The sequence below is a fragment of the Castor canadensis genome, chromosome 17 (genome assembly GCF_047511655.1).
Source record: "Castor canadensis chromosome 17, mCasCan1.hap1v2, whole genome shotgun sequence".
NCBI lineage: Eukaryota > Metazoa > Chordata > Mammalia > Rodentia > Castoridae > Castor > Castor canadensis.
Genome location: NC_133402.1, coordinates 5,806,948 through 5,833,374, shown reverse-complemented (window position 1 = coordinate 5,833,374; position 26,427 = coordinate 5,806,948). Strand labels below are relative to the sequence as shown.

Here is a 26,427-nt window from a genome sequence, read left to right as displayed (position 1 = left end):
ACAGGAGCAGATGGGTTTTTTTGACAGAATTTGACAACACCACAAACCATTGTGGGGTGTGTGTGTCTGGATATTCAGGAAAAATAGAACCAATGGGTTGCCCCAATGCATTTCAGTTCTAGGATACAAAATTCTGGAAACAAGAGATAATTAATAATTTATGTAATTTGGGCATTTCATTTTACAGATGAGAGCAGGAAGGCACACACAAGGATCTTTCTGAATTGTTCAAGGTCATGTGTATTCTGAGAAAATTGGAACCAAGCCTCCAGCCTCCAGGCAGACACTGGGACCTGAATCTACATGTCTGTTCTGGAAATTGCTCTCTGTGGGGTCTTATTCTCCCTTAAGTGGTACTCATAACTGGAGATGTGTCTCAGTTATCAGCCTGCTTCAAGCTACATGTTAAGCACAATTTTACAGATAAAAAAAGACATCAGCTAAGCCTACATTCAAAGAACCCAGGAACTTCAATGAAGTAGGGAAACAGATTGATAATGAGTTATTATAGTTCTGAAGCCTAGCTTCTTAGAAAACACTAGCCGATGGCTTACCATATAAAGAAACCCATTTGCAACAACCCTTTTGTTATGGCCAAGTAAATGGAAATGGCTTCTTTCATGTTATTGATAAAGACACCAGTGTTCAGAACGTAAAGCGAGAAAATTATACTCTGAACACCGAGGCAGCTTCTTGGCCACAGGTTTATCTGTTGGGATAAATTCGGTAGCACATTAAAGGTCCACTATGAATGAAATTTCTTGTTTATAATTCTACAATCTGGTGAGGGTGTAAAGGTTCCCATATATAAGTCGGAGACCATACAATAGAGTGAAAAAGTGATAGTAATGATGACAGAGATGTCTTAACATGATCAGATCATTACAGTCAGCTGGGATGTACAGCAATACAAGTGTTCTCGGCATGGAGTTGAGGAACTTGGGGCTTTAAGACTGTCAAGCTGCTTGCCTGAGATCAAACTTTGTGGAGCGATAGAGCTGGAAATGAACTGTGCATGCGTCTGTCAAGCCCAGCTCTGCATCCACTGCTGATGGGCAATTGGAGCCAAGAGTTCCATGAGGCTCTGAAAGTTCACAGAATGTAGGATAGTGTCCAAGAAAAAAACCAGAGATTGAGTGGTCTCAAAAGACAGAGAGGGTTTTGAGAAACGGAAATTAAGGAGTCATTCTAGATGAGAGACAGAGCAAACAAAGAACTGGACCAAGATGGCAGAGAGTGGTTGCAACAATTAAGTTTGACATAAATGGAGAATCAGACCCACCCATTCAGTGGGGACAGAACAGGGGCCATTTGGATGTAAGCCTCAACAGAGGCTCAGTGGGCTCTGGTATCAGGCCATCAGATGTGTGAAGCAAGTTGCATGCTTTCCCTAAGATTTCATCATTATGTCACTCATCCATCAATACGTGTGCAGCCCTTATTAGATGCCAGATACTATTTTAAGTGAACAGGATACATAAAAGAACAAAACTAATTTTAACCCTACTGCTGATGGTCCAAGGATCCCCATTAGGTATCGCTCAGAAATGGATATTAAACAGATAACCCAGGCAAGTCCTTTTGCTAGATACATAGGAAGTGCTCAATCAATAGGGATGGGGGGATGGGGGTGGGAAGAGAAATCATCCCATTATTACTGCTATTGTTATAATAATTATTACTTTTGTTGTTAAGCTACACTTTCTATATAAGGAGTTTCCAGAATTTGAAGTTCTCTCTGTGTGAAACATAAAATAATATTAATTACCCAGTGCACACATGCCAAAATAATAATTATGCCAATTACATATCGTTTAAACTGAAAATATCACCCATGTAAGAGGAGAAGGTAGACTAATCTAGTCTCCAAACCTTCATATCCAACATAATAGCCTTGACATTGCAGATGCAGTAAAACCTGCACAGAATTTTGGTTCTGGGACTCACTCTGAACTTCTGGTTCTTCATTTATAAATGGGGTTATTCATGCATGTACCCCTGAGAAACATCACGAAGGTGCAGTTAATCTTATATATTAGCACTTTACAAATCTCCACTGAGGATATTTGGCCATGTTTGTGTCTTCTTCTTTTTTTTTTTTTTTTTTGGTGGGACTGGAGTTTGAACTCTTGGCTTCGCACTTGCAAAGCATGTACTTTATGGCTAAGTCACACCTCCGGTTTATTTTAGTCTGGTTATTTTGGAAATGAGGTCTCACGAACCATTTGCCTGGGTTGACTTCAAACCATGGTCCTCCAGGTCTCCACCTCTCAAGTAGCTTGTGTTATAGGCGTGAGCCACATGTGCCTGGCTTTTAGGTTGTTTCTTTCTGTTTTTTTTTTTTGGAAGAAGCTGGTGAGGTTCAAGCTTAGAGTCGCAGAGACCTGGCCCAGACTCCTTCCCAAACCCATCCCCTACCCTCTCCAAATGCCAGTGTTCCTGAAATAAATTCTGAAAACGCAACTTCCCCAAATTTGCCTATAATTCAAAAGCTAAGCTCTAAGGTAAGCGCTTCCTTACTCTAAAACACCTCCCACTGCCTGCAGAATTCACCCCTTAAACCAGAACCATCCAACATCCTGGGTAACTTTCTCCCTCTTTTTTTTTCTACTGTGCAACCCACTTCACTGCCAGCAGCCTACGGATAGAGGCCAGTCAGTGGTTCAGAGCCAAAGCTTGCTCTAGCGTGGGACACAGTGAAAGGCCCGAGGTGATGGGACTGCCATAAATCTAGGTTGTTTCTTGAAGGAGGAGCTGGTGCTACTGTGTCTGATCTCGTGGGTACAGCTCAACCAGGGATTCTCTTCAACATCCTGCAAATGCCCAGGGTACCCTTTCCTTCCCCACACAGAATAATCTGACCTAAAATATCAATAGTGCCAAACTTGAAAAGCCCTGAAATAGGCAAAGCACTTAGCATCACATAGGAACTCATTATTATTATTGTACTATACTATATATACTATATATAATAATTATTATTTCCACCATTAGCACTACCACACTCTATACATATAAATATGATAACACTCTGGATGCTGACAGAATTGTAAACAATTGTCGGCACTGCCTTCCCATTAGGTGAGAACTCTACAGTTTTTCTACTGTGAAACCTTGGATGATGTGCCTCCTTCTTCCTCCACCTCCAAATCTTACTGTCACGGAAACAAAACTCTATCTAAAATAATCTAGTTCTGTTTCTGTCCCAGGGTTTATTTCTTTTAATTAGACTATTTGAATTAATTCCCCATGGAGTTCACCCAAGGCAGGACATCACAAAACCTTTAAAAAATATTAAGTTTAAAAAAATGGAGTCAAGACAAAAATAGAGCCACTTGCCTCCCATTTGAAAATATATTTGTTCATGTCAGGAGAATGAAGGATGCATGAATTATTCATTAGAATAACAGTTTATTGGCAAAATTGTTGTCTTTGGATGGTATGCATTATGGAGTGAATAAATAGTGTGCAATGGATATTTTTAGGGACAGGAGAGTAAATCTGGTAAGAAAATTCACAATAGGAAGGAAAGGAAGCTATGGCTAGAAGTGGTTGAAGCCTCTCAGTGAAATATGCAAAGGAGGTAAAAATTGTCTCCACCAACACATAAAGTAGAGATACAAATAAAGCCCTCCTAATGGCTGTGCTCTGTATCTGCATGGCTGTTTTCATTCAATTTGCTTAATTGAAGTCTTTCTGTACCTGTGGGAGAATTAGGTTTATGAGTAGGTTTCCTCTGTCTCCCTTCCTGAGTTGGCTGATGAGGTGCACAATTCACGAGGACCTCAGGTAGGAGGAGAATCTGCCCACTGAGGGTTGGTGCCACCTCAATGTCCCATCTTTTGCCTGGCTCTGCTTCCTAGCATATATCATCAAACATAGCTAGTCTTCCTTCAGGGCCCTGTTGCAAATCGGACCATAGTCCATTTCCTGTTTAGAGTGAGTCAGTTCACTCATGCTGTCTGCTATAGTTTGGATCTAGAGTGTGCAGCCAAAGGCCCATGTGTTAGAGGCTTGATCCCCCAGCTTGGTGCTTTCAGGGGGTAGAGGAATCTTTAAGTGGTGGGGCTTAGTATGAGGTCTTCAAGTCACTGGGGGAGTGCCAGTGAAGGGGATAGTGGGACCCTAGTCTCCTTTTGTTCTGGCTGTGAGGTGAATGGCTATGCTCTGTCCTGTCCTCCCACCATAATGTGCCATCATACATCCAGAGCAATGAGACCAATTGATCATGGACTGAAACCTGCAAAAAACAGTGAGTCTAAATCTTTTCTCTCTATCAATTGATTAAGCTCAGGAATTTGTTGAAGTAAAAGAAAGCTGACCAACACATTCCCCAAACCTTCTAGATCGAATAACAACTTGCTGAGGGATCCTCATCATTGGCATCATGAATACAAATCCAACACTCATAGAAAAGCTGTCATTGATGATTCAATGTTAATATTGATGATTAAATGTTAATATTGACTGATTCAACACAGAAGAGACCATTCTGCTTAGTGGAATCTCTTAAACACAGCTAATACTACATGGTTCTGGATCATTCTGTGTTATTCCTTGGAGAAGGAAAATACTTTGCTTCATGAAAAAAATTGAAATCTAAATGAAAATAAATCCTTACCTGTGTGGTTCTATACTGTTCAGGACAGCCGTTTACTATCCCCAACATCCCCAAAGGAGGATACAAGTTAAACACCTCCCTAGAAGAGGGGTCTGTCCACTAATTTTTTCCATGAAGAGCCAGACAGTGATATTTCAGGATTCAAAGGCCAGATGGTTTCTGTTGTTATTACTCAATTCTGCCCTCTTGAGCGAAAGCAGTCATGGTCAATACATAAATAAGTAAGTGAGGTTGTGTTTTGCAAATAAAATCTACACAAACAGGGGCCAGACTGGATTTGACTCTCAGGCCTTAGTTTGAAGACTGTTAGAGAATTTGATTCCTATGACCGTGGAATTCCACAAAGTGGTTTATTAAACCCACAGAAATGCATGATTTTAGAGTTCTGGAGACCAGAAGCCCAAAATCAGCGGATATGCTGGGCCACAATTTCTCCTACGGCTCCAGGGAGGGTCTTTTCTTGCTTCATTCAGCTAGCATGGCCCAGGAATTCCTTGGCTTGTGGCAGCATCACCTCACCCTCTGTTTTGGTAGTCACATGTCCTTCTCCTGGGCTCTCTGTGTGTCCGCCTCTCCCTCTATTTCTCTTATAGACACAGTCATTGAATTTAGCACCCACTCTGATTTCAGGATAACCACATCTGAGGATTCTTCACAATTTATGTCTGCAAGGCCTATTTCCAAACTAGGTCACATTCTATGGTTCCAAGTTGGCTTGAGTTTTAGGAGGATACTACCAAACCCATTATACCTGGTCTAGAAGAAGTATATTCTTGAGTGTATTATAAGTTGATCAAAAACAGGTAAAAGGAACACCTTTAAAATAGTTGCATGCTGTGCCAGAAGTCTGCTTTCTATCTATTCTAAAGTGAGATGACAAATGCCAGAGAAATGCTGTAGACATGCCTCAATGTGTGATTCTCTCCCTAATGCCATTGGGACTGAATGGGAACTCTAAAGAGGATGATGATAATGGCTGCCATGTCTCTACATCCCTTGCACTTGGGTACTGAGCCACCAGTGGGCTCTCACACAACCCAGGACATTCTGTCATGAGCTTGAACAACACTCCCTAGCTGTCCACTCTCAGTCTGTCCACACTGCAGCCATTCCTGACATTGCAGCTTGTGTCTGCCTGGAAGCACTGGTGAGAGTCTTCCTAGAGTGCTAGCTCAAGGGAGACCAGGGGAAGAGGCCATATGCCCACCCCCTCCAAACCTGATTCTTCACATGTGCCAAGGGAGGGCTGGTGTGCTACAGTGAAAATGTAAACAACTTATAATTCATGAATAGGCTGCTCTTTAGCATCTGTGGTCATGCCAGCTATGGGCTTCCTCCCAGTCCATCCCACTCCAGTCTCCAAGCTCAGGTCTCCCTGGAAACCCATGTTTCCTACCACCATGACCCCGATGGCCTCTGAATCATAGTCTACTCATGGCCTTTTTTGTACTTTTCCATTTTTTTTCTTATTACCCATGCCCTCAAAAACTTTATCTAAAACTTCACATACTGTTTGCTGACTTGGATGTTTTTCCTGAGTAATTATCACTCATTCCCTTGGAGGGAACCTGGTGGTGGTGGTGGTGGTGGTGGCGGTGGTGGTGGTGATGGTGGTGGCGGTGGTGGTGGTGATGGTGGTGGTGGTGGAGGTGTTGGTGGTGGTGTGTGTGTGTGTGTGTGTATTTACTCAAGACCAAAAACATCAGAAGGAACAATGTTGATTTTTTTTTGACTCTTGGTCTGTAAGAAGGAAAATCCAAATGGGTACTCTTACCCTGTTTGGAACAACAGAATTGAGAGCTAGAGGAAACAAAGTCAAAACTCAGAATTCCAGGGTCAGTGACCAGGAACTCTGGCTGGACCCAGTCTACAGCAACTGCATGGATTATGAGCAAAGCACACCCTGTTCTGGCTTCTCAGATAAGTGCCTTGGAGCAGCAGTCCACAAACCACACAACTTATGCAACAGCCCTTGTAGGGCTTAAGCCCAACTTGTAAAGCCCACAATGCTCAGTTCCTGACCTAGTGCCAAAGACAAGTAGGTACCCAATGAATATCTGTACCTACTACAGATATAGGGCGTATTGGGTGACTGTGGGTAGGACTGTATCCTTGGTTGCCAAAGATGGAGGTGGGAATTTCAAGTGGGAGCTCTGCTTTTGTAACCTGGATGCCTTTCTGAAGTGAGAGAAATAATTCTAGCTCATTCTTAAGAACTTTGATTTTCAGGAGTGGAAGCTGTGATGCCTTTGCCAGGTCTGGTCTCCTATTCTGATTAATGATTCAGGTTAATTTATGAAATAATTTGTACCACAGTCCATTTAAAATTTCTTTCCCTTTCTACAGTTACTTGAAAATGTCTATGAAGAGATATAGCAGCAATGTTTTTAAAAGCAAAAGGTTGAGGACAATCTACTACTTGATCAGAAATGAGATTAAATTGTAACACAACCCTAAAGCTAGATTTCTGGACAGCCATCAGGTGGGGGAAACTTGGTAGAAGGGTGTTGTACATATTATAGTACTTTTGAAATGTGGTTGTGTGTGTGTATGTGTAAGAGAGAAACTACAAATAATTAAAATTAGTTCTTTCTAGAGGAGAGGATTTAAAAGCAGTCTTCATATGCTTTGTGGGCTCTTCTTTCTTTCTTTGGCAGTACTGTTGTTGAACTCAGGGCAGGCACTCTAACACTTTATCCACTCTGCCAGTCTTTTTTTGCTTTGGTGATTTTTGAGATAGGCCCTACCTTTTTGCCAGTACCAGCCTAGACTGCTATCCTCCTGTATATGCTTCCCACATAGATGGGATGACAGCTGCACACCACCATATCCACCTTTTTCTTTGAGAGGGCCTTGTGAACATTTTTGCCTGGGCTGACCTAGTACCACAATCCTCATAATCTCTGCATCCCAAATAGCTGAGACTATAGGTGTGAACCACCACACCCAAATCTTTTTAGTGGTTTGATTTTCACAATAGATATGTATATTTCTATCATAAAAACAAACCCTGGAAAAACATCCTCAAATTATTTTGCTATTTATAAACCAAGATCATGAAGAAGGTTATTGAGACTGTAGATGAGGGAAGAAGGAGAGAGACTGAAGTTACAGGAGTAATAAATAGAAGGACTAGAGGATGGAATGAGCAGTCAGATGGTGGATGAGGTCAGTCACCCAGTTGCAAAAGCAAAACGCCACCAGACCAGCCTCTTCATACATAGTCATAAAATTCCCTCATCTGTGTGCCATTTTTCCAGAGCAAAATCTCTGAACATGTCTCTTTGCTCTGAATTAATAAGGTTACTAATCACCAGGGGACAAGGGCTCTCTGCAGTGACATTTATACAATTCCCTGCCCCTTCATCCAAATCAAACAAGGTAATACTCAAAAGAAATTGGCCAGTAGACTCACCATGCTTCAACTCAAGCAAGTCAAAACCTTTTCAAATCTCACTTGGCCAGTATTAAAATAAGCAAAATAAGATTTAAGGGTCTTGAGCTGCAGATGCATATGCTAGTTTAGGAATTATTTGTGTGTGTGCTGCTATGTTTGACAGAAAAATAAGATGGATGCAGTCCTTACCCTTCCCTCTTAGACCTAAAGTCAGGAAGTCTGCATTTGCATGCACTATAACAGAATTAGAAAGATGGTACCTGACCTGTCAAAGATCATTGGGATAGTTGGTGGCCAAAATGGGAACAAACCCAGCTGTCTCAACTTCTGTATGCCTCTGCAGGGGGACCAGAAAAGAACTTATATTGCTCCCCCAACTTGTAAGTCTATAATTCTTTAACAACCAAGGAAGAGAAAAGAGGAATAGGAGAATGAAGGAAGAGGAAGAAGAGGAAACCTGTTTACAAACAAAGAGAAGTCTTTGCCTTTTATTAATATAAAATTATGGTCTCTAGATTCTTGTATAATTTTTACAATCTGCAAGATGATATTGGCTCATTTACACTTATGGAATTACTGTGATATTATAATTAACATATATACATATATACTATATTTTTATATACATATAGTATACTATATACAGTACACTATATTTATATATATACACAGAGAGAGATGAAATATAAATGAATAATTGATGGATGGAAAGGTGGATGGATGGATGTATGCATGTATGGATGTTTGGACAGATGGGTAGACAGGTAGCTAGATGATAGATAATATTTTAATTTGTTGTTTTAAAACAGCTAGTTATCATTCCACCATTATTGGCATATTTCAGCTGCTGTAAGAAGGGCCGGCTTCCCTGGCACATCTCCCGGACCTTGGAGGGGTTTCTCTGGCAAGAAACCAACTCCCTTGTGAGATGCTGGCTGCAGCTCTGAGAGAAGGAAACAGATTCTTGTTACAGTAAATGTCAGCACCAGTGGGAAAACCTCACTAGCTGGCTGTGTTCTGGGAATAAATATGTTTTGAGTGGTTCATTGCCTGGAAAACTCAACTTGGGTAGTCCCCAAAACACTTGAACCTTGTTACTGGGGAGCACGAGGAGTACCTTTTTTATTCTGGGCACTTGAAATGGAAGTCAACTGAACATGTTCCATTTTTCCCATTTTAGGACTGATTAGAAAGTTCCAGACATCCAGCACTCATGCTGACACCACCTCTGCAAAGGCAACTTTTTTATTCTTGCAAATATCTAGAAGTCGTCGATGCTCAGGAGTGACTGCTCAAATGAAGAAAAAGGAACCCTCCCTGGGAAAACTCACAATGTCCCATTATCTTCAGCATCAACATATAAAGGTCTATAGAATTAGGTTGTCCAAGTTCAAATAGTGAGTCCAATACTTACTAGGTAAACAGCCTTAGCATGTAACTTAACCACATGAATCTCAGTTTCTACATCTGTAAAATGGGGATAATAACATTCTCTCACTCAGAGGATGACTGAAGGAAAGGCAGTAATGGCTAGAGGAGTGTACTGAGTGCCTCACAACTGGCAATAGATACTTCTAGGAATAACGGTATGGTCATACTACTATTAGCAAATATATGATGAATTGTGTTTTCAATTCTAAAGTGACACAAAAAACATCAAGAGGTACATCCACTTAAAATAGTTATGTAATTCCACAAGTAGGCACTTTAACTATTTATAATTCCTGATGAGCTGTGGATTAATGGGCAAGAGAAGACATCAAACAGATATAAAAGTCCCTAATCATAGCTCTTACACTACCCCCTCAAGCTTCAAGAGGTTCCTTTCTGCTGGAAGGGAAAAATGAGCAATTATGTTCCGAGCCACACAAGTAACAGAAAACCATGGATGTGTGCTGCACTTCTCTCTGTGCCATCTACTTTGATTTCCTATTTATTGCTAGAATCTCTGCTTGAAAGGTAGGGAGACTAGGTGAGTGCAGGCTGGATTTAAAGGACACAAAATGAGAGAATGAGAGGAGACATCAGCAACTGAGTCAGAAATGAGTGTTGACTAAACAAATATACCCCATGCATACTGGGCTTCCCCATCCCATGGCAGGGCAGACATCATTAGTTGATCACATCACACTATCTCCATGAGCCTGCCCATGACAGCATGACCCTCCACAAATTCCTGCACAAACAGGCACTGCCTCTCAATGACAGATACAAAGTGGTAGAAAACCACTTCATCATCTGCGCGTTGACTTTGATGGAAAAAGTGAAGGTCTGCAAATAGAATGAAGGCAGGCACTCAGTAGCTGGGAATAGCAAGAGCCAAAACAGCAGCAAAAAGCAGCTTGACATTTAGGAGGGAAGTACAAAGCTGGTCTGTGGCTGACATAGATGTCACACAAGAGTGAGTCTTGGAAAATGATCTTCCTGTTTGAACAAAAGTGAAACAAAGTCTACAGTCACTTGAGATTCACAAACCTGGAAGCATCAGACATCCTTAGAGAGAAAGGCAAACATGAAAAAAGGATAATATTGTAGTTGTGGGGAGAAATTAATGCTACTACTGCTATAAATGTCCTAACTATTTAGAATAGACATGTGGCCACAGTTGCATAGATAATGTTGATATAGGTCAGGAAATATACACAACAACTAATCAATAGGACAATTCCCCAAAAGGAAATAATTTTATCACTAAACCAAAAAAGATAATAAAATGTATTCATCTTGTGCCTGTATTAGGAATAGGTAGTATGTGATCCAAGCCAAAGCACAGATTATTTTTCTGTTACCAGTGAGTGAACTACCAACACTCTGTTGGTGCGACTAGGATGTATATGTTGGGGAGTTTCGTTATTTTATGGGAGATAACAGGGATTCCATGGGTTTATTAGACTTCCCAGGAGAATAGACAACCATATCTGTGCAAGTCTGAGCAATGCTTTTTCCTAAAAGTGACTTTATAAGGCAAAGAAGGGAAAAGATAAGGGAAGAGAAGGAGGAAGAAGAGAAAGAGAAGGAGGAAAAGAAGGAGAAGGAAGAGGAGAAGAGGGCAGGATGAGAAGAAGGAGAAAAAGAAGGGGAAGGAGGAAGACAAAGGTATGGAAAAGGAAAGAGGAGGCAAAGGAGGAAGAGCAGAAGAAGATAGAGGAGCAGAAGAAGGAGGAGAGGGAGAAGAAGGAGAGGTAGAGGAGAAGGAAAGTTGAGGAGGAGAAAGAGAAAGAGAAGGAAGAAAAAGAAGGCAATGGAGAAGGATGAGGAGGAGGAAGGTGCTTAGGTCATTGAGCCATGCCACAGTATATATTAAGGGACCTTATGATAATGGAACCATTCTATATGTCAAATGTTAGGTGGACATATATACCTACACATGTGATAAACATGTGGAACTCATTACATGGACACACACATATAGTTCACAGACACACAAATATACATTTGTATGTATATTTGCAACATACAAATATACATGTGCACACATACCATATAGACACACACACCCACGCAGACACACAAAGATGCACAAACACCCTAAAAATATAATCCACATCACACAGTCACACAAACACACAAAGTACAAATATACTTGGAGAAGTCTGAATAAGATGAATAGATGGCATCAATACATTGCATCAAAGTCTGATTAAGATCAGTAGATCTCATGATATCAATGAGATCAATCAATGGTTGTGAGATGGTACTAACGTTTTCAAGACATTGCCATTGGGGAAGCCTAAGCATCTCTTTCTCAGATTCACATGACTCTACAAATCTACAATGTCTTCAAAATTAAGTTTAATTTAAAAAACCTTTTAGCTCCTTAAAAGTCTATAATGGATCAATGTAAACCAACTAGTTGAAATATACTTTGCTGCCTAAAGTAGACTACCAGGGTTTTATCCACAATTTCAAACCTAAAGAATACGTGTAGGTAACTTACTGACTAGACTCTGGTTTTTATGAAGATATTTTGCTTTCCTCCACACAGGGCTGCAGTGACCACAAAATGAGGGCAGAGCAGCCTGGCAAAGAGAGATATTGTCATCTCCATGGTCAAGATCCAGTTCACATTGCTGCTGAGGACACAAGAATTTCAGTTCCTCCACTAGGTTCTGATCTGGTTATGTGCATGGAATTTGGGACTAAGCTCCCCAAACCCCCATGGTTTGTGTTCCTTGGTCCCTGAACCCACATCACACAGTGCTAACATTCCCAAATAGAATTGCATCTAGCTGGAAAAACATTCCCTTTGATTCCACGGCAACCCTATATCCTCACTGCATTTTGCATGGGCTGCAACCTTCCACTTACCCTACATTCATTTCTAAATTGAAATGGTATCTTGTACTACACATGTTTTCTCTGGCAGTTTGTCCTGTGAATCCATTCAATAATAAAGCATATGGTCTGCTTTCCCATTTTGAGAGCCTGGCTAGAAGGATGCTCCTGTGAGTTTGCCTCCCTTAACCTGTGCTAAGGAGAATCCCATCGCATTCTTCCATTCCAGTCGCTTGGAAGTCACTGAATATTTAGCAGCATAATTGAGTATCCTAGGAGCAGAATAGGGGAGTTCCTTGTAAATTTCCTTCAACCTTTCACAGACTGACAACAGAGGGGTGTATGCTTATTATAAGGAAAATGTTGTAAAGAAAATAGGTTATCCCATACATAGGGGATATGCAAATGGATAAAACCTTTTTGGAGGGAAAATCTTAGCAATATCTGTGGAAGGTAAATTGATCTAGCCCATTGCCTAAGTAAGAAATTATCTTATAAGTATTCATGCACAAGTACAGAGGGATAGAAATATAAGTAGATACCATGTCTGAAATAATAAAAAGAACCTAATCCAAACCATTTAAATGTGCTTCGATAAGATATACGCTAAATATTGTTTTATTCATAAAATGGAACACATGCAAGTATGAAAATAAGTTACTTCTACTTTCCCAATGTGGAAATATTACACATGTGGTGTTAGATGAATGGATAGAATTTAGGAGGGGAGGGGGTCTGGCTGGTAACCCAATAGACACCTATGGTCCATTTCCTGGGAATATCGCCATCACTCTTATTCTCTACTCTTGATTCCTTACTCACTCTAATATGATCTACAGGTGTGGTAAACTTCATGGTGTCATAGTTACAGGGGGGAAAATATCAAAACATTTCAACTTTTATTTAAGTAAATTCACGGTGGTTGTACAGGTTGAATAGAGGGGGTAAATTTCATCAAAGTACATTATATGAGTGTAGGGAAATCCCACAGTGAGACTCTGTTGAACAACTAATATGCAGTAATAAAAAAGAGATTAAAAGCGTGAAGGGTGAGGACGTTTGTCGCCCTTTCCAAAAAGATGTTTGGGGGCAATTTTGCATTCATATCTTAAAGAAAAACATGCACACAATACACACACACACACACACACACACATGCAGTATTCTATCTCAGCAGCAATTCATATTACATTGGACCCACCTAATTCAAGCCAATATAGTTTTTGATAATAAATTATTTAATACAATGTGAAGACCCTACTCTACACTCATTGTATATTAGCCAAGTTATAAGACTCTTTAATCCTACACTCTCCATCTATAAAATGGGGTTGATAGTAATATATACTACATAAAGTTGTTGAAAATGTTAAATGTAAACATTTGGAAACATGCTTATGCAATACTAATGTTCAATTAACACACACACACATACATGCACACATACATGGTACATGCAAATATTCATACACATACACTTGAAGGCAGAGAATTTGGTTATTTCCCAAACTCAATTTTATGCCTCTCCATTACCATTTCCTTACAAGTGCCCACTTATTGTCAACCTTTTATGAAAGCTTCTTTAAGTCTAAGAAGCAGTAGGTGTTCAGCTCAATTTAGCATGAAGAAGAACTTCTAAAAATACATGCCATGCAGGAATGGCTATCTTATGAGAAGATCCCTTTCTTGAGCATATTCAAACAAATGGCCTCTTGTTAGGTAAATCATAAGAATGATTTACCTCAGGAAGGGGCTGTATCTTTCAGGCTTCCTCCCACATTCACAGGAAATGCTTGTCACACACCTCAGTTAACCTTTATCTAATCTCCCAGGCAACATTAGAGGCTGATTCTCTGTCCTCCACCTGTAGACTCTTTCACCTGTCTCCTTCACAACGCAATAACTTGAACCTATTTGTACATCTGTAGCATGTCTTTCTCCCATTGAGGGCATCCACTTGATTGTAATTATTTCTTAATGTCACAACACTGAAACAAAGTAAATGTTCAATGAATGACTTTTGAATGACAAAATTAATCATTCTTAAGCAAAAAAATCCATCTATGAACTTTTCCATCTATGAACTTTTCCCAAAAATTCTAGTCTACTAGATATTTTGGCAGGATATTTACACAATTCTGCTGTTTAAGTATTGATAATGGAAGCAACAATGATGGTGATGATGGATAAACTGAATAGTAAATCCACAGAGATATGCATGAAGACAAGATACGCCCTTGTCTCTTTATTTCCATTCTGCTTATTTAAGAAGGGATGTTTTACCAGCTTTAATGTAGAGCTAGACAATTTGCCTCTGTTTCCTTCCACCTACAACTAAGAACAAAAACACCTGGTGTTTACCTTTCAGTTGGGTGGAGAGTCTTCCTTAGAGTACTTTTCTTCTCACAATGACTTTAAAAACAAGCACAGCAAAAGAAAAAAAAAATGTTACCCCTCCCATCCAATAAATGTCCTCCTTCACTAAGTCAAACTTTTCCTAGAAGGTGAGAAAGGAAGGAAAGTTGAAAATAAAATGTTGCATTTAGAGTTTAGCTGTAGAGTCTAAATCAGATCATGTTTATTGATTTGTTTCAATCAATAGACACAGAAAAGTTCAGGAGAATTGACCCATGCCTCCAGGTATGCATTTGATAGAGGTTTTTTACCCAGACCCAAAGTCAGATTATTGCAGAATTTCAAAAAGGAAAAGTTTGTGTCCACCAAGTGACACAGATGGGTTGATAAGAGGAGGGAAAGAGGAAGTCTAGCCTCTTAATTAACCAAATGATAAATTAAAAAATTGTTAGAATTGTAAGTGCACACACTCTGGTTTGTAAGAATCCATAGGTTTCATGCACCAGGTATGACCAATTCTTGGTTCACTCTTTGCCTAGATTGAGTGTGTTCTCATCAACCATTTCTGTGGCACTCTTGCATCCACTGGAGTCTTCCAAATAATTAAGTGCCTTTGTCCTAAGCTCTGGGCCATTCACCTTCTGCCACCTCTTTTTGGGTTAGAAACTAGTCTGCTGTGTTTGGAAATGAAATTTCATCCTCAGATCCCACAAGGAATTCATCTAAACTATTTCCTACAGGGTTTGAGACAACCAGATCATGATTTCTTTTGCTAAATTCCTTCTTACTGACATGTGTACACACCCAACCCATGACATTCTAATGTCACTGACACAACAGAGAAGTCACTGGCAATGATACAAATGAAATCCAATGAAATCTGTTGTACACCACTATGAAGACTATGTGGACCAGCTATTTGATAGCATTAAGCTTATGGGCCCCATCTTCCAAAAGAATCTAGGATTAGAGTTGAAATCAAAGCTTTAAAAAAGTTTTTGAAGTCAGGTAAGGAATGGGTTGAGGTAACAGACACACCATGGAAGAGTAAGTTCATAATTTATTTCTTCTCGATTTTCTCTTCCCCATATCACCCATTATTGGCATTTCTCGTCATGACAAGAATGTGGTACAGCTATCCTCACACCAGCTGCGCTACTGCCATGGATGTTTCACCTAGCCAGGCAATCAGAATCCCCTCTCCTATCAGCCCCAAGGGTCAAAATAGTTAGTACTTCCTCTTACTTTATATATGGAAGTTGGGTAGAAGGTCATGCTCTGCTCCAAAACATGAGCTATTAAATATAGAGCTTGTAGGGTACAAATGATCACATGAAGAAAACATGCTTAATAACCATGCCATCATTCAGAAGAGAATGTAGTAGTTGGATATGAAGTGTGTTTCCCACTCCCAACCAAACAAGTTCATGTGTTGAGCGCTTGGTCCCCAGCTGGAGGGACTATTGAGAGCTCATTGGATCATGAGGGTACTAACCTCATCATCCATTCATGAATCCATAGCTTATCAGGCTATTGGGTGGTAGGGAATACATTTGAAAGGTATGTTTTGTCCTCAGGCACTTCCTATCTGGTTCTCTCTGCTTCCTGGCTGCCATGAGGTGAGAAGCTCTCTTTGCCACACTTACCTACAGCCATGACATTCTGCCTTGCCTCAGGGCAAAAGCAGTGAACCCAACTTACATGTACTGAGACCTCCGAGACAGTGAGCAAAAATAATCCGTTTCTCTTTTAAGCTAATTTCTGTCAGACATTTTGTTGCAATAATGAAAAGCTAAGTAAAATAGAAATCCAAAAGATGGAGAATAAGTAAAACATTAGTGACATTAGTTGCACTTCCTGATCTAATCTTACTTGAAAAAAAAAAAGCATGCTTATTGGATTTCTGATTTCATGAGCCAATAAATCTCTTTGTTTTAAAAAGTTTAGCTAGGCATGTTGACATATACCTGTATTCCCAGCTACTCAGAAGGCAGAGGTAGGAGGATTGCAGTTGAAGACCAGCCCAGGAAAAGTTAATCCAAGACTCTATCTAAAAATTAAAACCAAAAGAACTAGTGATGTGGCTGAAGCAAAAGTTTAAGTATGTAAGGATAGGATCTCAGTCACTTGCAATCAAAAGCATTCTGAATCCAAGTGAAATGTAGTCAGAATCCCACTCTATGGCTGATTTTTAAAAAATCACTTTCCCAAAGACATCTGATTTGAGCCAAGGTAGCCTCTGGGTCAGCAAAAACCTTTCTTTCCTTTGGGCAACTTCCCACATGACATTGCCAGTTGAGGTTTAATGAAATAGTTCCTGAAAGTGGAACACACTTTATAGTCTGTGTCATTTGAGGGCAAGAACTCCTGTGCTCCCATAAAAATAATTTTGGAAAGAAGTATATCTGCTTTCAGAAAGTGTCGGCCAAGATTTGGCCTGATGTAATTTAAAATGGCTAAGACAATCAGCTCGAAAATTAAGGTTTCTAATGGGAACACCTACTCAGCCCTAATAATAGGGGAACTACAATCATAATTATAATGCAGTGGAAGCAGTCACATCATTAACTAACTTTTCTCAGCTATTGCAATTAACAAGCATCAATAGATTGAGTAAATTATTAATAACCCACACATGCTCCAGTATGCTCTGCTGGTTCTACTTTTTTTTAAAGTATGAACCAAAAAGTTCACAGCTGATATCCAAACAATCTCTCACTGATCTCTATCACGACATCATCCATACTTTTAAATAATTCTTTCTGAAAGCAATAACAGTCATAAAGAATTAAGTAGTGAACAGAGAAGAAGACGTCCTGGAAGTGAGCCATGCAATCAAAAGGAGAGTCCACCTTTTACGAGTTGATGGAACAATCGTTCATTCCTTACTTTCTTCATGGTGCAATCACTTACGGAATTGTTATTATTGCTGAGTGGTAGGAAAGGCAGGAAGGCTTGGAGCTGTCACTTTGCATAGTGTAGCGGGTATCAGCAGTTCTTAAATGCAGCCAAGGGACCGATTTAGGTTTATGGTGTTCACAAATATTCACCTCAAGTCATAGGGAATTAAATAGGGTGGACCCAGTGTAAGGTGTACATGATAAAGAAGATAAAAGAAAAGGAAAAGAGGAGAAGAGAGGCGAGAAAAGGAAAGAGCATGGAAGGGTTAAAAAAGAAAAAAAGGTACAGAAAGTGTTAAGGGAAACAGCCAAGGTTACAGAGAGAGACAGTCTATTCCACCTCTTGCATTTAAATTGTTGCCTGACACTAGGCAAATAAAACATACTCATGTCCTTAAGGTACACATGCTGTAGCAGAAGGGCACTACTTATAAGAGACATCAACAGACCATGAACACTCTATGACTGGAAGAAATGCAGGAAAGAGGAGGGAGGCAAGGACAGGCAACCTAGGGCTGTCCTAGGGCAGGAGGACCAAAGACAGCATCCTCTGAGAATTAAAATCTCTTCTGAATTTTTTTAATGACAAGAAGTAAGGACTGTGAGGCAGTATAGAAATGGAGAAGGGTCCCAACTGAGGAAATGCCATATACAAAAGTTGAGATATGAGAAAAACTTGGTGTATTTTGAGAATAACAAGTTATCTGGTGTGTTGGAGTATAGAAGAGATGGTGGAGGAGGTTGAGGTTAGGGACCATGTGCTCCCTGCTGAGGGCAGTGGGGAGCCTCTGTCGAGTCTTCATTGGGAAATAACAAACAGGCTTTACTAAATGAGAAGCTCCCTAGGGTTGTACTTGTAGAATGGAAGGGAGGGCATGTGGTGAGGGAAGGAAAGAGCCATGGGGAATTTGTAGCAACCCATGCAAAGGGACAAAAGTGGTCTTAGCCAAGACTCTGCCATGGGAATGGGGCAGGTAGGAAATCAATAGATGCATTGTTGTGATCATTGGGAAAGGAAACCAAATGGCCTAATGCTCACCCTGCATTTTGGGTCCTTGACGACTGCTAACTCCTTACCACATGAACAATCACATCACAAGGGCCACTGCCACTAGACTGATGCAACACCAGGAAGTCCAGAAAACTTGGCTCTGAATTTCAAAAATCCCTGCATATAATAAACACATGATAATTAAAAAATCACACACATATGTATGTATGTATATATACATATATATACACATACATGTGTGTGTATATATATAGAGAGAGAGAGACAGACAGACAGACATTGCAAAAGTGCTTGCTGGAGATAAATTCTAATACTTGTTTCTTTCTTCCAACCTATAAAACTGAATTTTCAAAAGTAATCTCCCACTGTAAGAAAGGGAATCTTTCAGGAAAAAAAAAGTGTAAGGCTGTTGGACCAGAAGAGCCCATCCTTTTCCTTTAATTCATGAGCCAAGAAAGGAACCAAACAATATGGCTCTACTTGTGTCTATCTTCCTGTCTCCTTCGAGAGAATGGTAGCAGACTGAACTTATTTTAAGCACATGCAGAGTCATCTGACAGTCTACCTGTGCTCAGGAGGAGGAATAGAAAAGGTGACCCGAGGGTCACTCTGCTACAAACATACTCAGAGACCGTCTGCAGCAAGTGCCTGGGGCAGCTAAACTCAGGATCAGTCTCAGGCAGACTGCCTCCCAGGCCTCTTCGGGTTTCTGCTCAAACGATTGCCTCATTTTGAGACCATTCAAGCATGTTAAAACTGTAGACAGCTGAACAGCACATCTATTCAATGACCACTTAAACTATACAACTGGAATTTATCACAAGTACAAGGGAAAGGGGAGTCATTAGAAAATCAAACTTGGAAAATCTCTCCATCAAACAAGTATGTTATCTATTCAGGGAACCAGGCAGAGCAGATTTCAAAGATTTAATGTATGTAGCTTCCTCTTATTGTGGAAAAACGATATGAGGGAGAGATGTACACAGGAAAACAGGTTTTAAATACATAGAGGAGAAACCTGAGACAAAGCAAAAGTAAAAAGAGGGAGAAAGTATAGATTAAGGCAAAAAATTAATTTTGCAGTAGCCGTGTGTTTGCTAGAATCAAACTTCTTGGAGTTTCCTTGTAATCACTATTGATTGATTACTATCGATTGAAAGGAAAACTATCCTGTCAACAATGTCCCAAGAACCTTTAAACTTCCTCCATTTGTATTAAAGTTCTGTTTTCATGTTTGCTGGTCTCACCAACACCAGGCACTGAAAGGCCTGTATTCTGAATCTTAGGAGTTAGAGATGAGAAGCAGCAGGTTTTGTTTTGGGCTTTCTCTAAGTTGATTCTTTGCTAGAGATGGGTTATGATCAATTAATCCATCTTTGTCGATCTGATAAGGAAAGTACTTTTCACTTGACTTCTGCTCTTGTTGTAGTTCTTACCCTTTTCTGCTGCCCACATGACTACAGGTGTTCATTTGGAAACTGTTTCTTAGAAAGCCACTTAGATGAACATCTCCCATTTCTTTTGTTCCTACTAAAACTTTCACCCTTCTCTTATCCCAATAATCACTCCCATGGACGTCCTGGACCATGTCATTGACCCTATGTCCTTCTCATTTGCTGTCAAACTCAACATGCTACAGAGTCAGATTCTTCCTGAGAAACAAAAGAGGAAATCACCCTTAGCAACTGCCCCCCAAGGAAGGGTAGAGGGAGTGAGAGGAAAACCTGAAGGGGAGGAAACACGTTGGCTTTAGCAATATCTACTTTAGAGTTCTCTGCTGGAAAACTAACAGGGTAAAGTACTGTGTGCAACATGCATCACACCCACCACAAAGTCTCAGCACCAACTTTAAAGTCACACGAAGCTTGGTGATAAAGCAGGATGCATTTAAACATGGGAATCAACTGCAGAATCCAAAAATGCATTGCTTTTTTAATGCTAACTGCCAGTTTCAGAGTTTCTGGAGTGATGCAGAATAAGCTTTATGTCATATACATATTACTCTTGCTTTGTTTCAATGAGGAGCCCAAGAAGACCAAAAATAAACACAAAAGTGAACCCCAATGACCTATGCAGCTTACTGCTGTCTAGTGTCAGAAAGCCAAAGACAACCTTTGTTCTTGATCACTGGTAAGCCAGACCTGATGAGGGTGAAGGAGGTAATTGGGCAGGCAAAGGGTTGAGGGGTTCAGCTAGGTGCATTGCTACTGCAATTGCCTCTCTGCCTTGCCCAGAAAACATTATCACCGCAAGCAGGTTTTCAAAGGCGAGATATATTGCAAGTGAAAAGAGCTATCATTTTTAGTGCCAGAGAAATGCGGAATTTCAATACTTGACATTTGCAGTTACTATAGAGGTCTTAGGCTCAGTCTCATGGGAAGTGGGGAAGAGGCTTGAACTAGGACCAGCAGCTTATCCTCTGAGGTACAAAATACTATGCTGCTCCCTGACCTCCAATCTAGATATGCTTAGATAGGTAGAGCTCTTTTTAAAACTCATTTTTGCCCCTTTGGAACTGTTAGGAGAACATAGGAGTCAAAGTTTTAGTCACATCTCTCTTAGCCCCAAGCCAAGTAATCAAATGGTACCAACAGATGGAAAGAGTGGTTGCATGAAAAAAAAGAAGGTAGTAATTGCCACGCAGCAGTGGAGATGAGCATGTGGTCACCACTGCTGCACCTAGAGGGGCCACAGACTTGAGGGATAGGGGCTCTGAGAACCAGCATGTATGTGAAAGGGAAAGATAGGCCATAGGTATGAGCCATGAAGAAGTGGTGTGTAGGAGAGGGAGGGAATTAAGGAGATAAGGGAGAGAGAGATGAAGACTGGGGAAGGTGATAGAGAGGGAGAATGAGGGGAAGAATAAGCAGGAGAGAAGGTGGGGAGAGGAGAACAGGAGACTGAGAAAAAGAGAGTCAGAGGGAGGAAGGAACAGAGGGAGAATGAGAGAATGAGAAGGAGGAGGGGGAGAGAGAGAGAGAGAGAGAGAGAGAGAGAGAGATTGATTAGCTGATTCAAACATGGTTTCAATGTCTTCCTATGTCAAGCTCAAAGACACATTTTAAAAAGAAATTTTAAGACCTTCATCAGCACCTAAACAAGGCCACCAGCAGCTATTAAGCACTCATAAACTGAGCATGTCTCCTAAATGCTCTCATCACTGTAGACTGGGAGGGTTGAAACATGCCATAGTTTGTTTACAGGCCATCACAGGAGGATCCAAATTCCCCTTAAGTGTAAATGTGAGGAAAATGAATGCGAAAGAAGGGGAAGCGGAGATCAAAAGGTGGCTCCTAGCTGTAAGTAAAACATCCTGAGACCCGCAGACATTTGCCCTTGGAAAGTAGTCAAGGTCAAACTACAGCTGGTACCAAACAAGCAGGCTAGCACCATCTGGTCAGGGCCTGTCAAGAGGAAGGACCTACAGGAAGTGACATGCAGGGCTGACCCCTCCCACGATTCTTATCTCTCTGCCCCACACTGGAGGAGGTAAAAGAGCCTGACTTTCATGTAGGCAAAGACACCTCACATGAGAGGCACAGCCCCACTGGAAACCCCAGGGAGACACAAACCTAATGCTGCTTAAAGGCAACCTTCAACAATCACCTTCCCGGGCCATAAAGACTCCTTTATTCCATGGCTTAATTTGCTATTGATTGAGGGTTCTTTTTCCTAGTGATGCAGGAAAACATTTTATTTTCTCAGATGTAGGTGGGAGGGAGTCTATCCAGGGAAACGAAGAGAGAAGTTCTGTGCAGAGTGACAACATCATTGAGACAACGCTGCAAGGAAAAGCTGTCCACAACATCCTTAAATATCCACATCTGGAATCTGTAAATAGCTCTAAATTTTTCTATACTGGGGCTTTTTTTTTTTAACCTGGTAAACACTGACTATGCACCAGGATAAGTACCAAAAATTGTGAATGCTAGGTCATGGTGCAAAATATTATAGCTCTGTCTATACATCCATTGCTATGCAGAAGAAATTCTTCACTTTCTTTGGGCATTCAAAAGATTCTGAGACCATCACAATGAGGACACCTTCAATATAAGATAGAGTCTACCCTATCTTTTCCAAAGCCAATTATCTTTGAAAACTAGAGACATTTGTGGGAAATCCCCAAAAGGGACAAATCCTATGAACACTACCTCCACCAAAGGGGAAAGCTTAAAGACATTTTACCCTAAATGTGGCCTTTACAGCCATTGAAAGGCAATAGCGATCAACTATGAGTGTCCTAAAGTCAATACTATGGTTTAAAGAATGTAGGGATTTGTGCTCAGGAAAATCTACCAAAGTTGTTCCAGCATCTATGAACAAACATTACTGTGTAAAATCCTACAGACGGGCCATAAGTCTATGGCTGTCCTCCCAGATGAGCACAGGGCCTGATACATAATTGATGCTCTATAAATACTGCTAAGTGATGGAAATGAGCAAGTGAGCCCATGAATGAGCATCCCATTAAGTGAAGGTCTTCTGAGAAGTTGTAAGGATGACAGTGATGTCTGCAGAGGGCTGAGCTCCCAGGCTGTGGAGGCTTGCTCCCCTCCAAGGACATAGGAAAGATAAAAAGGGTGAGTGAGTGAGCTCTGAGAGAAAGCTACCCCATAAATACAAGGTATTGTTATTTTTATTTTTATTGCTGCTTCTGCTGCCTTCAGGGGAGGGGGGAGGATATTGGAATATGGCTAATTTTCTGCTTGACTCCAGACACATTCTAAATGACTGAGCCACATTTTATTTTAAATTGACTAATAAAGAAACCTCACACCCCACACCATTTCACATTTCCTTGGGTCGTTTAATGTTCCCACCTTCTAGAATGGCTCAGTCCTGAAAGTGGGGTCAGGGGTGGGTGGGCTGAATAATAGCTTGATGCACCATTATTTCCTCCCTTCCTCTATCCCTCTCTCCCTTTTTTCTCTTCTTTCCTTCCTTCCTTCCTCCTCTCTCTCTCCCCATTTCCCTCCCTGTCTAACTGCCTCTTTATCTCACCCTTTGCCTATTTCTTTGTTTCTGTCTTTCTCTATCTTTTCTCTACTTCTCTGTCTCTCTATCTCTGTGTCCCTCTCCCTTTGCCTTTCTGTGTGTGTCTCTCTATTTCTATCTTTCCATCTCACTATTTCCCTCTGACCTTCCCTCTCCACTTGTTTCTCTCCTTGTCTATCTCACCCCCTGCTTACTCTGTCTCTCTCTCCCTGTCTCTGTCTGTTTTCTCTCTCAATTTGACCCAAACAAAACACAAAAGAAGTGAGAACAAATATCACCCTGAATCAGATGCCTTGCCTTTATGCTCACTTAAAAAAATGTACGGCTTTTTGCTTTTCCATACATAAAAATAAATGGAAAACATTTTGCAAATGTCAAATGCTATATAAAAGGAAAAAATATGAAGGACACTGGACACATAAACAATGATGCTAATGACAAACTTTACCACTCCTAAAACACTCTCTGCCATGCAGATAAAATTCTGGAAGTTTATCTCAAGGGTCAGAAACCAGGTATATCAAAGGTAGAAATGTATTCTTGAAGAAAATTACTGTCCAGTTATGTCCAAATTATATTAAGGAAAGCAACAGAAAAAAATCAAAGAAAATCCCTCAGGGTGATTTGTAAGCAAACCTATGTGCCCAAAATGGTGTGAGGCATTACAAATACAATTTACAGAACAATAGAGGCGGTCCAGCTCAAATGCAACAGGCTCAATGAGGGAGGCAGATAATCAAACATGCATATGCAAGCAAGATAATTACTGATTATGATGTTATAAAGCAATGTGCTTTGATTGATTATAGAGAAGCTAAGCAGATAAGGGAAAGTCTCAATGAGAAAATAATATTGTGGTAGAGACCAAAGCCTAAGACAGGACTGCACACAGTGTTACAAAGAGAAAGCACAAATGCTCAGGAGTAGAACACAATCTTGAGGTGTTCCAGGAACTTCCCACAAGCTAGTGAGGGCTGGTGTTCAGACCTGATGGAGGAATGGCACAAAATGAAGCCAAAGAAAAACCCAGGGTCTGGACCTTGCTTCATGGGCATGGTCACAGGTCTGGATTTTTTTCTTAGTAACATGAAATTCCATTGATGCTTTTAATGGTGGGAATGGGGAAGGGGGATGACATTGCTATGGCTTGGGTGATGGATGTCTTTCCAAAGGTTCATGTATTGGAGACTTAATTCCAAGATGGCAGTGTTGAAGTGGTATGGGTCTTCCAGAAGTTGGGCCTAGTTGGGAAGACCGTGATCAAGTGGGGTCATGCCCTCAGAAAGGATTGAGGGATTTCTTGTAGAATACTGGCTAGTTCTTGTGTGTGTGCTGTTAGCATGTTTTATAACATGTTCCACTCATGTTTCCTTGCTTCCTAGTTCAACATGTGATTACTCCTCCATGTGTACACTCACCATGGTCATCTACCACAATGTGATGTAACTGAGAGAGCCCATTTGAGCACCATGTCCTTGAACCTTCCAGATGGTAAGGTTCATAAACCTATTTCCTTCATAAGTAGTCTACCTTAACTATTTTGTCATTCTGATGAAAATCTGACTAACACTGACATGATGAGATTTATAATGTCCAAAGTTCTCCCTGCCTATAGTCTGGAGAATAGGAGGGAAGGGAGAGGAACAAAAACAAAGTGTCCACTTAGGATACTTAGAGCAGCCACCAGGTAAGAGATGGTGGTGGCTTTGATGTGGCTGGTAACAGTGGGGATAGAGAGAGGAAGATGGATTTGGGCTTGCTCATGGATTGGATTTTAAGAACAGAACAAGGAGAGTGAGAAACTACAGTTGCCCATAAACAGATGGGTTGTTTGCTCCTTGTAAATACTTAGAAATGCCAAAGTTAGATTAGTTTAACTCAGTCAAAGTACATGTTTATTAACATATGGTCCTTTATCAGGTCTGGGGAGTCACAGTCCCCATACCTTCCCACAAGAAAGAAATGATCCTTGACTCCCTCTAACAAAATTATATTTCCATGCCTTGTGGTTTCATTGAATCCTACAAGCTTTTCCCTTATGTCATCCTTCACAGCTTTCATTAAATAATCATCTGATAAGGCGTATAGCTATCTCCCAAGCTTATTCTAAGGTCGATCAGAGAAGGGGCCCCATCAGTCTTGGTCAGCATCATATTCCCAGAACCAAGCACTGTGTCTGTCATCCCTTGGGTTCAGTGAAATGAGTAAATATTGGATGTGAGTAGATGGCCTGAAATTAACCAAGTCTCCAGGAGATGAAGGACAGGAAGCAATCTAAGCCCAGCACTAACACCCACCCATCATTTCCTGATATCCTCATAAGGAACCTCCTACTCCCTCCCTAGCTGACTCCAAGTCTAGACATGCCATTCTGATAAAGCTGAATCTCCTTGAAAGAGATGACTCATGGCTCAGAAACCACCTGGAGATCCCAGGGCCTGCTGAGGGTGGATTCCTGGCACAGCTCTATAGGCAGAAGAAGACTTCCATCTCATTCCCTCCTTTTCTCTCCCACTCCCATCTAAGACTTTGTACCTTAGAAACCATACTTAAATTCCTTCTAGAAATGGCAGTTCTTCATGGAATCATTTCACCAAAGAATGGCATGGAACCCTGCTCTTAGAAAACCCCAAGATGAACAGTTTGGCAACCCAGTATGAGCACTTAAGGAAAACACACTGTAGCTTAATGCTATATTGTCTATAAATATTTTCTGATTCACAACTCCATCTCTCACATTCAATTTCAAAGCTTACTATACAAGTTATCACTCTGAAAAATTCTCTGTTAAGAGTTTTGATAGCAAGTATTCATTCAGATACTGACAACGCACTACCTTAGAAAGGTGCCATAAACATTCACTCATTTGTGT

The 26,427-nt window shown here is 40.7% G+C and overlaps 1 protein-coding gene and 1 non-coding gene across 17 annotated transcripts in view; both read right to left on the bottom strand.

Moving 5' to 3' along the window:
- The window catches only part of Rbfox1 (RNA binding fox-1 homolog 1), a 1,956,039-nt gene that overhangs the window by 469,722 nt on the left and 1,459,890 nt on the right, over nt 1–26,427 (bottom strand). The window lies entirely within an intron of this gene.
- Nucleotides 2,609–2,742, bottom strand: LOC141418701 (small nucleolar RNA SNORA42/SNORA80 family). The gene has a single exon (XR_012443355.1). It is a non-coding gene; the product is annotated as a small nucleolar RNA SNORA42/SNORA80 family (small nucleolar RNA).